Raw genomic sequence first — 12,105 nt, forward strand, 5'->3', positions numbered from 1 at the left:
TTCCCCTTAGAGTAAGATCCAAAGGATATAAAGCAGTCTCCAAGGCCCTGCCTGTTCCAGCCTCTGTTTTCCTTCTCCTCTCTCTCTCTCTCTGCCATAGCTATTTGTTCATGTGACAAATCTTTGCCCAGCATCTAAGTGCCAGGTGCTGGAGATACAACAGAGAACAAGACTGATGATATCATTGCCCTCGTGGAACTTAGACTTTAATGGGGGAGGGACTACATTTAAATTTAGAGTTAATGAACAATGAAGTGAATGGATAAATAGACAAAATATACTCAGGTGGGGATAACTGAAGAAAAACAATAAACAGGGGGATGAAAGAGAGAATATTTGGAGGCAAGATGCTACTTTAGATATTGATCTGAAGCTAAGTGACAAAACAAACCTAGTTGTTTGAAAATAGGGGCAGGAAACAGTAAGTTCAAAGGCCCTAGGGCTGGAAGCAGGGGTGCAGGGAGTGTGGGGGTAGAAGAGGTGACGAACTGTTGGAGGAAAAGGGCAGCCAGTGTGACAGGGATAAGAGAGGTGTGGGGAATGACTGGATGGGGTCAGAGAAAACGGAGGGGCCAGATCTCACTGTAAACTAAGGGTAGGGGTTTGGGATTTCCTCTGAGCTCCCCTGGTTCCTTGGGCACATCTGCTCAAAGCCTTCTCTCATGCATTTGCCTGGACTGTTCTCCCCTCTTCTGTTCTCCTACCTAACTTCTCCTCTTTCTCAGAACTCCAGCTTAAACATCCTTTTCTCCTGGATGACTTCTTTGATAAATGTTCATGTAATTTGCATGCATTTCACTTACTCATTCCACAAAGATTTATTGAGTGCCTGTAATGTTTCAAACATTTCATGCAAAGATAGGCACAATAAAGGACAGAAAAGGCAAGGACCTAACAAAAAGCAGAAGAGATTAAGAAGAGGTGGCAAGAACACACAGAAGAACTATACAAAATAGATCTTCGTGACCCAGATAATCACAAAGGTGTGATCACTCACCTAGAGCCAGACATCCTGGAGTCTGACATCAATTGGGCCGTAGGAAGCATTACTACAAACAAAGCTAGTGGAGATGATAGAATTCCAGCTGAGCTATTCCAAATCCTTAAAATGATGCTGTTAAAGTGCTGCACTCAATATGCCAGCAAATTTGAAAAACTCAGCAGTGGCCATCAGACTGGAAAAAGTCAGTTTCATTCCAATCCCAAAGAAGGGCAATGCCAAAGAATGTTCAAATTACTGTACAATTTCACTCATTGCACATGCTAGCAAGATTATGCTCAAAATCCTTCAAACTAGGCTTTAGCAGTACATGAGCCAAGAACTTCCAGATGTACAAACTAGATTTAGAAAAGGCAGAGGAACCAGAGATCAAATTGCCTACGTCCGCTGGATTATAGAAAAAAGCAAGGGAATTCCGAAAAGACATCTACTTCTGCTTCATTGACTATGCTAAAGCCTTTGACTATGATGATCACAACAAACAGTGGAACATTCTTAAAGAGATGGGAATACCAGACCACTTTATCTGTCTTCTGAGAAACCTGTATGCAGAACAAGAAGCAACAGTTAGAACTGGACATGGAACAATAGACTGGTTCAAAATTGGGAAAGCAGTACATCAGGGCTGTATATTGTCACCCTGCTTATTGAACTTATATGCAGAGTACATCATGTGAAATGCTGGGCTGGATGACTCACAAGCTGGAATCAAGATGGCTGGAAGAAATATCAACAACCTCAGATATGCAGATACCACTTCAGTGGCAGAAAGTGAAGAGGAACTAAAGAGCCTCTTGATGAAGGTGAAAGAGGAGAGTGGAAAAGCTAGCTTAAAACTCAACATTCAAAAAATGAAGATCATGGCATCCAGTCCCATCACTTCATGGCAAATAGCTAGGGGAAAAGTGGAAACAGTGACAGATTTTATTTTCTTGGGCTCCAAAATCACTGTGGACAGAGACTGTATCCACGAAATTAAAAGATGGTTGCTTCTTGGAAGAAAAGCTATGACAAACCTAGACAATGTATTAAAAAGCAGAGACATCACTTTGCCAGCAAAAGTCCTTCTAGTCAAAGCTATGGTTTTTCCAGTAGTCATGTATGGATGTGAGAGCTGGACTATAAAGAAGGCTGAGAGCCAAAGAATTAATGCTTTCAAACTGTGGTGCTGGAGAAGACCCTTGAGAATCCCTTGGACAGCAAGGAGATCAAACCAGTCAATCCTAAAGGAACTCAACCCTGAATATTCATTGGAAGGACTGATGCTGAAATTCCAGTACTTTGGCCACCTGATGTGAAGAGCTGACTCATTGAAAAAGACCCTGATGCTGGGAAAGATTGAAGGCAAGAGAAGAAGGTAACAGAGGATGGTTGGATGGCATCATTTACTCAGTGGACATGAGTTTGAGCAAACTCCAGGAGATACTGAAGGACAGGGAAGCCTGGCATGCCACAGTCCATGGGGTGGCAAAGAGTTGGACATGACTCAGTGGCTGAATAACATCAAATGTTTCAAAGGGTTTCCCAGGTGGCTCAGTGGTAAAAGAATCTGCCTGTCAAGGCAAGAGTCAGAGGAGAAGCTTCTTCGATCCCTGGGTCAAGAAGATCCCCTGGAGGTGGGAAATGGCAACTCACTCCAGTATTCTTGCCTGGAAAATCCCATGGACAGAGGAGCCTGGCGGACTACAGTCCATAAAGTCACAAAGTGTCAGACACGACTGAATAACTGGACATGCGTGCATGCATGTTTCAAGAGGACCTAGTGAGTCTGGTGAAGGGCGGAGGGTGAGGACAGGAAAACCAAGAGGAGGTTGTCCCAAGCAGCCAAAGAAAGAGTGTTTCAAGAAGCAGAGAGTGCTGATTGGAATGAAGTGCTGACAAGTCACCAAGTAACACAAAGCCTGAAAACTATCCATCAGCTTGTGACATAAAGACTATTATACCTTAGTGAGAGATGTTCATAGCGTGATGGGGGAGAGGAAAAGATACTGGAGAGAGTTGAGGACTGAGTAAGAGGGAAGGAAATGGAGAAAGTGAATGTGGGCAAAGTTGGAATTGACTTTCTTTCCTTTTGCCAGGCTTTACTTTTGTTCTTTTAAAAATCATCAATGAAAGAGGAATTTCAGTATGCAGGAAGGTAGAGGCCAGTTGAAGGGGATTTTTTCCACTGTTGCTTTATTTTCTATTCAAAACCATATTCAGTAATATTTAAATGTGACCCGCCTTTGTTTCAGTCCTCTGTGGATGAAAATTCATGTTTTTTCTCCCTTTCCTTTTCTGAATGTTCAAGTGGACCCCATAGTTTATGGGACAAGAAATACACAGGATTTCTTATACTAGGTGATTTCTTCAAAGAGAAAGTGAAGACAGAAATTATTTATAGATATAACATTGGATCTAATACCATCTAATTCCCTCATTTGAGACCCGTCATAGGCAAGACTTGCATTATTTGTAATTTTAACATGAAAGAGCAGGTTGGCATGATTTGGATAGAAATTTCTTACCAGAATTTTGGAGTGATGTTACATATTCTGCTTGTGGCAACATGAGAAATCTGTCATCTGAATAGATGTAGCAAATTTTAGTTTAACTTGCTTTTGATTTTTGTTTTTCTTCCAAAGAAGTAGAGAAAACTTCTCACCAAGATAAGATGATTTTCAGGAGAATATCAGGTACATAAAGGGTAATTTGACCAAGAGTGTCCCCAAATAACAGTTCTTTTAAGAAGTTTGGTTGTGAGGAAGAATAGCATCTGGAGAGGTCAAAGGAGGGATTTCCCTTAAAGTTGGAGGATTGAGCATGACTAGGTGCTAATGGGAAAGAATGAGTAGGAAAGGATTGGCTACATGATAGAGGAAAGAGAAGGAATAATCCAGGAGCCTCAAACTCAAATGTCTAAGGCGCCAGTAGGTGACCTAAATGAATGATACAGTGGACTGTAAGAAATGGAGAGTGGCAGAAACTGCAAGACTCTGGAGAGCACAGGCTCCTTCTAAATACTGGCCTGAGGCACAGGGGTGGCCTAGGGGTTGATGGAACTGTTCTTGATGGTGATGGTGGAATACACACAAATGTATGTCTTGATCAAAACTTGTGGAATTATAGACTAAAAAGGAAAGGTTTTACCTTTCATTTTCCCTTATTGTAAGTAAGATAAAAATAAAAGGAAAAAAAAAAAACAAAAATAAAAGGAAAAAACCTATATAGGTCAAGCATGGGATATGTCTGTGGGCCATAACAGTTTTATGGCCTCTGGAATGTTTGAGAGGATTGTTTGTTCTTCAGTCGCTCAGTCGTGTCTGACTCTTTGTGATCCCATGGACTGCAGCACACTGGGCTTCCCTGTCCTTCACTATCTCCCTAAGTTTGCTCAAAGTCACATCCATTGAGTCAGTGATGCCATCCAACCATCTCATCCTCTGTCACCCCCTTCTCCTCCTGCCCTCCATCTTTCCCAGCATCAGGGTGTTTTCCAATGAGTCAGCTCTTCCCAACACGTGGCCAAAGTATTGGAGCTTTAGCTTCAGCATCAGTCCTTCCAATGAATATACAGGGTTGATTTCCTTTAGGATTGACTGGTTTGATTTTCTTGCTGTCCAAGGGACTCTCAAGAGTCTTCAACACCACAGTTCAAAAAGATCAATTCTTTGGCACTCAGCCTTCTTTATGGCCTAAGTCTAACACTGAGAGGATAAGGCTTCTTAAAACATACGAGGAAGGGGACCCAGATGTCTGGTAGGAGAGATTTGCCTCAGAAGGAGGAGGGAAATGGTCTCCATGGTAACAGGAGGACCTGTAGTAAGGGAGTGAAAGCAGGCAGGTGAGTTTGTGGCAGGAATCTGAGGGATTTTGGATTTGATGACTTCAGTTTTGCCAGTGAATCAGGAAGCCCAGTCATCTGTTGACTCTGTGGTGGGAAGTGGAAAGTCACATACTGGAGAAGAGTAGGGATAGTTCGATACAGACACAGAGATTTCAAAAATGAATGGACTAGGAAAAAAATGATAGGCTTGTTAGGCAGTATTTCAAGCCCTTCTGCGGTTGGTGGTTATATTAATTAAGCTTGACTTCAGCTGTATATAACAAGAAAAACACACCAAAATAATGATGTCTTTAAAAAAAATCAAAGTTTATTTCTTTCACACAGAGAGATTATGGAGGTAAGACGAGGGCTGGTATATGACTTCATCAGGGATCAGAATAACTGCTTTTTGCTTCAGCATCTTGGCTCGTGGCTTCCATCCTTAAAGTTGCCTTATGGTTCAAGATGTCCTCGGGGGCACACTGGATGGTACGGGGTGGCATCCACACTGGATGGTACGGGGTGGCGCGTCCACTGAGTCAGCTCTCTTACAGTTTACTGCTACAGTCACACAACACTTTCCCTTGTTTTCTGTAACATAGACACTTGGCCACACCTGCGTACAAGGACAGCTGGGAAATACACTACTTTATGCCTGGCAGCAGTGTTTCCAGCTAGATATCAGTTCTCTTACATTTTAGAGCACGGAGTTGGGAATCTCTGCCACAGTGATCTGCTCTGCCTTGTGCTTTTCTTCTCTGGTGGGGATCATCTCCGGATATGGCCATGGAGAAACCTGGGTGTTGTTTTACCAGGGGCTGGAGTTTTATCAGATGAATTGTAAAAAAAAAAAAGTATAAAAGTCCTGAGGAATAAGAATCTAGAACTGCAAAAAAAAAAAAAAGAATCTAGAACTGCCTTTAGAGAGGGACTAAAATTATGAACCATAGATTCTAAACTAGATTTGGAGACAGGTGAGGGAAGGTGGAAGCTGATGGATAGAGAAATCAGAGGCCTGAATTATAGACATCCTGATGCCATGTAAGAAATGTTCCTGTGGAAGAAATTGAGTGGGGCAGGAAGTTGTGGTGGGAGGTGAATTTAGGCTGTGGACAGACAGCCGCCAATCATCATTTTAAAGAAAGGAGATGCGACAACCACACCCTGAATCTCAAGTGAATCAGGGAGTGAGAAGAGTCCACCAAACCTCTTTCCCGTTTCTGTCTCTTGCACGTCTACTTCCTGCTTCTGTGAGTCTGGATCTGTAGTATTCCAAACTGAGGGTGCGCATTCAAACACTAGCTTCCGTCTCACATTCTGCATCCTGAAGTTCACATTAGTCCCAGATCATTCTGGGACCTGTGGGACCAGGTCTAGGCTGGACAGTACGTCAGTCTTCACTGGAGAGGCATTTCAAGTACTTTGAGGAAGGCACTCCAAAGAGCAGGGCGCTCTGAGAGCCTCACTCACCCAGGTCTAAGTGTTTGAATGTGCCCTGCTTGCCACACTCCATGCAACACACTTGCTTCATTTGATCCTCGTAAGCACTTTGTAAGGTGGATACTATCATTAAACCTGTTTTACAGATGAGAAAACTGTGTCCCAGAGAGATTATGTGACTTCCCTCAGGTCACCCAGTGGGGAATCCAGGCTCTGAAATGTCTTCTCTTTCTACATCCCATATTATTTGCCCGTGAAGGGTCTTGCCTTTTCTACTTCTACTAAAAGGGCGTGTGCTATTTCTTTGCAGGAGTACAGCACTCTGCTATTTCCTCTGGTTGCTGACTGAGTACATCTCACACCCAGTTTGTGTGACTGGGTTTTGGCCATAGGCAGAAGCCCCCTCTGATCTCTTGACAGAGGGATAGGAGACCCTCCCCTGGTTTGCCTCCATGGTTTCATAGCTCCTAAACTCCTGTCTCAGGTCCAGGACTCCACCTATGCCTGACAGTCCCCTGACTGTTGTCCTGGTGAGGTTCAGCTCCCATGTGCAATAAACTCGAGCAACTGCTTGAACACTTTTAAAACCAGAGAAAGGGCCACCAGGCTTGAAGATGGAAGGTTTATTTAGTACTTGGCAGAAACTCAGGTTACAATCATTCTGTGTAAGTTGTGGTGATGTTAATTATTATTCTGGTTCGAAATCTTCATTGGTTGGGACAGACTTTGGGCAAAAATCATTTGGGTAAGGTGTGGCCATTCTCTAATCTTGGCTGACGAAACCTTGCACCTGGGCAAGAGGCCAGGTCAGAATTTAAGCACTGCTGCATAGCTAAAGCCATTGTTTCAACACTTTCACCAAGAGCTCTAAATGAGAGATGGCTTCATCTCTTGAGAGGCATTGGCTTGGGGTTAGGCAAAAGTTTTACTGCTTTTATAGATATCGTGGTCTCAATCTGTTGATCCTCCATCTTTTCCCTGACCACCATTTATGACCCCATAAATAACTATAAATAAATCAGTAAAATGGAACTCCTGTGAAGGCAGAAACTCGGGATGTTCATTAGAGGGAGGGCAATGGGAAGCCCCATCCCCTTGTTAACTCTCCTGAAGGAGAGCATCTGGACAGTGTTCAGGAATGAAACAAGGTGTCTGGAGTGTCTGGTGACTTCGGCAACCCCTCAGGGCTGGGGCAGGGGAGGTGCTGAGTGTAACCGTGAATTACAGTCCCAAAGTTCAAAACAGCAGCTGTTCCTACTCAGCCTAAAGCCAGAGAACTTCCCACAGACCCCTGCCTGAAAATGGTACTTATCTGTGATCGCAAGAAGGGGTAAGGAAGATGCCTCCCAGAAAGGTCTGGTACCAGGACAGACATCATTTTTTTCTGTATGGGTAGTTATCCCAGGATCTGCAAGTTAGTTTCCCTCTTAACTTTTTAAAAAAATATTATACATATGAAATCTGTCCTATTTTATTGATTGATTGATTGGCTGTGCTGGGTCTTCATCGTGTGCGTTGGCTTTCTCTAGCTGTGGTGAGAAGGAGCTACTCTTCCTTGTGGTGCGGGGTCTTCTCATTGCAGTGACTTCTCTTCATCCAGGGGCTTCCTAATGGCTCACCCTCTCCAGGGTTCTTGCCTGGAGAATCCCAGGGATGGCGGAGCCTGGTGGGCTGCTGTCTATGGGGCCGCACAGAATCGGACACGACTGGAGCAACCTAGCAGCAGCAGCAGCAGCAATGGTTCAGTGGGTAAAGAATCTGCCTGCAATGCCGGAGACATAGGAGACGCAGGTTTGATCCCTGGGTTGGGAAGAGCCCCTGGAGAAGGAAACAGCAACCTGCTCCAGTATTCTTGCTTGGAAAACCCCATGGACAGGGTTTTCCCTGGCAAACCCCTGGCAGGCCACAGTCCAAAGGGTCTCAAAGAGTCCGACACGACTAGGCACACAGGCATGTTGTCTCTTGGTCCAGAGCACAGCTCAAGAGCACCTGGGCTCAGTAGTTGCGGCATATGGGCTTAGTTGCTCTGTGGCATGTGGGATCTTCCCTGACCAGGGATCAAACCCACATCCCCTGTGTTGGCAGGTGGGTTCTTAACTACTGGACCACCAGGGAAGTCCTTCAATTTTTTTTTTAACTAATTTTTTTTTTTTTTTTGGCTGTGTTGCACAACATGCGGGACTTTAGTTCCCCAACAAAGGCTGAACCCATGCCCCTTGCATTGGAAGCACAGAGTTCCAGCCACCGGACAGCCAAGGAAGTCCCCCACTCTTAACTTTTGACCTATGTAGCAAATAAGATAATAGATATGAAATGAGGAGCTAAAATGAGTCTGGTTTCTAAGGTACCTGATGGAACAGAACCAAAATTTCTGGATGAGAGAGAATTGACTTCCAGGCTAACTCACTCCCCAGCACTTGTCCAAAAATTTGGCCATCCCAGTTGGTTTTCATCAAGTTATGACCTACAGATTGGGCACTTGGGGCAGTTGCCCGCGTCCATCAGCCCCAGGAAATACCACACATTTCCATCATAGTGTCACGCTTGTTTGTTCTGGACAAAAGGGCTTTGGCTCCCCCTTGATGGCTTGTCTTTGGCTGCTGCAACAGAAACCGATGTCTCAGTTGTTTGACTTCACTGGGGCATGAAATCACGGGCCTATTAAAGAAGTAGAGACCGTGAAGGGTTATGTAAGGTTTAAATCTCAAAGTCAGCAGAAATGGGTTTCAGGTTGCTGGGCTGACAATGCCAAGAAGGAAGCTTTGGCATTTCAGGGGCAGGGTTGATGCTGCCTGTACGGCCTGTCTAACCAGCAGCACATTGTCAGAGGCACTTCAGTCAAGCGCCAGAGCAATTATTCCCGTTTGGATCTGGAAAGCATCAAAGGCGTTTTGTGGTGGTGGTCGTTCTTACCAGGCAGATTAGTTCAGTGGTTTGGGATTCAGTTCACGCCTTGGAACTATCCAGAGACTGGATTACTGCAGGATTCTCAAACTTGTGTTTGAGTCCGTCTCTACCATTAGCCTGTGTCCATGAACAAATTACATCCTGGGCTTGGGACTTCCCCTGGTGGTCCAGTGGTTAAGAATCTGCTGTCCAATGCAGGGGACATGTGTTTGACCCTTGGTCAGTGAATTAAGATCCCACATGCCATGGGGCAGCTGAGCCCCTGCACCTCAATTAGAGAGCCTGTGTGCCACAAATTACAGGGCCCCTGTGCCACAACGCAGGATCCCACATGCTACAACTAAGTCCAGAAGCCGCCAATAAATAAGTAAGATTCTGACACTCCTGCTTTAATGTGTTACCACCTATAGCTGTGCCTTAGCCTCTCTGTACCTCAATTTCCTCATCTTTAAAATAGGAAAAATAAACATTAACTCCTCATAGAGTTGCTGTGATAAATAATTTTCAGCATAGTGCCAGGACATTGTAAGTACTTGATTCATTTCTGCTACTGAGTTTATTATTACAAATAGTCTAGGATGTGTTCCTTCCCACCTATTTTTATTGTAAATGCTCTATTTTAAGCTCTGTCATTTTTGGCCTGGGTTACACACTGTTGTTCACTCACTAAGTCACCTGGCTTCCCAGGTAGCGCTAGTGGTAAAGAACCTGTCAATGCAGGAGACACAGGAGATGTGGGTTCAATCCCTGGGTCAGGAAGATCCCCTGGAGGAGGAAATGGCAACCCACTCCAGTATTCTTGCCTGGAGAATCCCACAGACAGAGAAACCTGCTGGGCTACAGTCCATAGGGTCACAAAGAGTCAGACATGACTAAAGTGACTCAGCACAGTCACTAGTCATGTCCGACTCTTTTCGACCCCATGACCTGCAGCATGCCAGGCTTCTCTGTCCATCATTATCTCCCTGAGTTTGCTCAAACTCATGTCCACTGAGTCAGTGATACCATCCAACCATCCATCCTTTGTCACCCCATTCTGTCTTGCCCTCAATTTTTCCCAGCATCAGGGTCTTTTCCAGTGAGTCAGCTCTTCACATCAGGTGGCCAAAGTATTGGAGCTTCAGCATCAGTCCTTCCAATGAATATTCAGGGTTGAGTTCCTTTAGGATTGACTGGTTTGATCTCCTAGCTGTTCAAGAGACTCTCAAGAGTCTTCTCCAGCACCACAGTTTGAAAGCATCAGTTCTTTAGTACACAGCTTTCTTTATGGTCCAACTCTCACATCCATTCATTACTACCAGAAAAACTATGACTTTAACTAGACGGACCTTTGTTGGCAAAGTGATGTCTCTGCTTTTTATTACACTGTCTGGGTTTGTCACAGCTTTTCCTCCAAGAAGCAACCATCTTTTACTTTCGTGGCTGCAGTCACCATCCACGGTGATTTTGGAGCCCAGGAAAATAAAATCGGTCACTGTTTTCACTTTTTCCCATCTATTTGCCATGAAGTGATAGGACTGGATGCCATGATCTTCATTTTATGAATGTTGAGTTTTAAGCCAGCTTTTCCACTCTCCTCTTTCACCTTTATCAAGAGGTTCTTTAGTTCCTCTTCACTTTCTGCCATTGAAGTGGTATCATCTGCATATCTGAGGTTGTTGATATTTCTCCCAGCCATCTTGATCCCAGCTTGTGAGTCATCCAGCCCAGCATTTTGCACAATGTACTCTGCATATATAAGCAGAGTGACAATATACAGCCTTGACATACTCCTTTCCTAATTTTAAACCAGTCTATTGTTCCATGTCCAGTTCTAACTATTGCTTCTTGTCTTGCATACAGGTTTCTCGGGAGACAGGTAAGGTCATCTGGTATTCCCATCTCTTTAAGAATGTTCCACAGTTTGTTGTGATCCACACAGTCAAAGGCTTTAGCATAGTCAATGAAGCAGAACAAGATGTTTTTTGGGAATTCTCTTTCTTTTTCTACAGTCCAGCAGATGTTGGCAATTTGTTCTCTGGTTCCTCTGCCTTTTCTCAATCCAGTTTGTACATCCGGAAGTTCTCGGTTCACGTACTGGTGAAGCCTAGCTTGAAGGATTTTGAGCAATATCTTGCTGGCATGTGAAATTAGTACATTTGTACAGTAATTTGAACATTCTTTGGCATTGCTTTTCTTTGGGATTGGAATGAAAACTGACCTTTTCCAGTCCTGTGGCCACTGCTGAGTTTTCCAAATTTGCTGGCATAATAAGTGCAGCACTTTAACCACATCATTTTTTAAGATTTGAAATAGCTCAAATTGAATTCCATCGTCTCCATTAACTTTGTTCTTAGTAATGCTTCCTAAGGTCTACTTGACTTCACACTCTAGGATGTCTGGCTCTAAGTGAGTGACCACATCATTGTGTTTAACCACGTGGTTAACATGGTTGACATCATCGTGGGTCATTAAGAGCTTTTTCGTACAGTTCTTCTGTGTATTCTCGGCACCTTTTCTTAATTTCTTCTGCTTCTTTTAGGTCCTAGTCATTTTTGTCATTTATTGTGCCTATCTTTGTATGAAATGTTCCCTTAGTAACTCCAATTTTCTTGAATAGATCTCTAGTCTTTCCCATTCCATTGTTTTCCTCTCTTTCTTTGTATTGTTCACTTAGGAAGGCTTTCCTATTACTCCTTGCTATTCTCTGGAAGTCTGCATTCAGTTGGGTATATCTTTCTCTTTCCTTTGCCTTTCACTTCTCTTCTTTTCTCAGATATTTGTAAGGCCTTCTCAGACAACCACTTTGCTTCTTGCATTTCTTTTTCTTGGGGATGGCTTTCGTCATCACCTCCTATACAATGTTATGAGCCTCTGTCCGTAGTTCTTCAGGCACTCTGTCTACCAGATCTAGTCCCTTGAATCTATTCATCACTCCACTGTATAAGAGCTTTGATTTAGGTCATAACTGAAA

This window comes from Bubalus kerabau, chromosome 19, assembly GCF_029407905.1.
Source record: "Bubalus kerabau isolate K-KA32 ecotype Philippines breed swamp buffalo chromosome 19, PCC_UOA_SB_1v2, whole genome shotgun sequence".
Lineage (NCBI taxonomy): Eukaryota > Metazoa > Chordata > Mammalia > Artiodactyla > Bovidae > Bubalus > Bubalus kerabau.